Genomic DNA, 780 nt, shown 5'->3' on the forward strand with positions numbered 1-780 from the left:
TTTAATAACAAAATCACATACCCATTTCTTATTAAAGGCAACCTGAGAAAGCCAGAGCTGCACATCTTCCTACAGAAAAAAGCATCGATTTGAATCAAGTTAAAAATTGATCATTACAACATCTAAAGTAAGGTTATGTTTTTTTTCATGTTGACCAACCTGCCATTTTGTCTGCCTTCTGAAAACATGGTTTATGCGATGAATGATGGGATTCTCAATTTCCTCCCACTTAAAATGGTATCCAATTCTCTGTACACACAACAGTACAGTTCAGGGTGCATATAACCTATTTACTTTTACCATAACACAATTCCCTAATATATTATACAAATAAATAAACCAAAGCTCTACTCACCGCTCTCCTCTTCTTGATAAGCTCTAGGACGTTTATTTCATACTGATGAAAATCAGAAACAAAAACACCCAATTAAATGTCACATATCAGGTTATTTGGACTTTGCAGCTGACTAGAAAGGTCATTTGCAAAACCCAACCTCTCATGTTCCAGGTAACCAATATGTGTACTGACGATTTTTGTGCAAGACAAACATATATTAAACAGCTTTTTGTCAATACAGACCTGTATGTATGTAATGAAATCGTCTTTACTCTGAACTGTTCGGTGCAGCTTGTATTCAAGAGCAGTAGATCTTTTCAACATAGACCTGAAACAAACGCCTTGCTTGAGGAATATGTTTGTTTCAGAGTAAACCCCCTTGTTTTTATCTGGTGTGTTTGTGTGTGCACTGTGATACTCACTTGACTTCTTTATTGGTGAAC

At 35.8% G+C, this 780-nt stretch overlaps 1 long non-coding RNA gene across 1 annotated transcript; it reads right to left on the reverse strand.

The window, feature by feature from the left end:
• Positions 1-176: 176 nt before the first annotated feature.
• LOC107682452 (uncharacterized) lies at positions 177-780 on the reverse strand. The gene is made up of 4 exons (XR_001633491.1): positions 760-780; positions 581-665; positions 356-397; positions 177-249 (listed from the first exon to the last, which is right to left on the reverse strand). It is a non-coding gene; the product is annotated as an uncharacterized LOC107682452 (long non-coding RNA).

The sequence above is a fragment of the Sinocyclocheilus anshuiensis genome, unplaced genomic scaffold, assembly GCF_001515605.1.
Source record: "Sinocyclocheilus anshuiensis isolate Anshui unplaced genomic scaffold, SAMN03320099.WGS_v1.1 C32218267, whole genome shotgun sequence".
In the NCBI taxonomy this organism is placed as follows: domain Eukaryota; kingdom Metazoa; phylum Chordata; class Actinopteri; order Cypriniformes; family Cyprinidae; genus Sinocyclocheilus; species Sinocyclocheilus anshuiensis.